Raw genomic sequence first — 480 nt, 5'->3', positions numbered from 1 at the left:
ATACAATGGCATATATATATATATATATATATATATATATAAATGGAAGTATGTGTTATCAAACAAAACTACAAACAGAAATGGTAAGAAAATAAATTTCCTATGGATTAATATGTGCATATAGATGTGTCTGTTTTACTGTGTATGTGTATGAGTGTGTATACATCTGTGTGTGTGTGTGTGTGTTTGTAAGTGTGTGTCTGTATTTCATATGAAATATCTGAACGTTAAGTGCGGTTGGTATTATGCTACATACAACAAACATAAAACATTTCAAATTTAATTTGAAGTTTCTGCTTTCTGTCTCATTTCATCAGAGAAGTTGAATTCATACCTGTTCGCATATACTCATACACCCTCGCTGTATTTCTCTCACTCACACACATACATGCACCTAAGCTCTCTCTCACACATGAATATATATATATTTATGTATGTATATGTATATCTAGCTACATATATATATATATATATACATAT

The 480-nt window shown here is 29.2% G+C and overlaps 1 protein-coding gene and 1 long non-coding RNA gene across 6 annotated transcripts in view; one reads left to right on the top strand and one right to left on the bottom strand.

Annotated features, from left to right (window-relative positions):
* Nucleotides 1-480, top strand: part of LOC106881593 (protocadherin beta-15) — a 363,194-nt gene that overhangs the window by 42,813 nt on the left and 319,901 nt on the right. The gene's annotated exons all lie outside the window — the stretch shown is intronic.
* LOC128249440 (uncharacterized) overlaps nt 1-480 on the bottom strand; it is a 347,579-nt gene that overhangs the window by 157,538 nt on the left and 189,561 nt on the right. The gene's annotated exons all lie outside the window — the stretch shown is intronic.

Source organism: Octopus bimaculoides, chromosome 14 (assembly GCF_001194135.2).
Source record: "Octopus bimaculoides isolate UCB-OBI-ISO-001 chromosome 14, ASM119413v2, whole genome shotgun sequence".
NCBI lineage: Eukaryota > Metazoa > Mollusca > Cephalopoda > Octopoda > Octopodidae > Octopus > Octopus bimaculoides.
The sequence above is the reverse complement of the archived record's forward strand: the minus strand, read 5'-3'. Positions and strand labels throughout refer to the sequence as shown.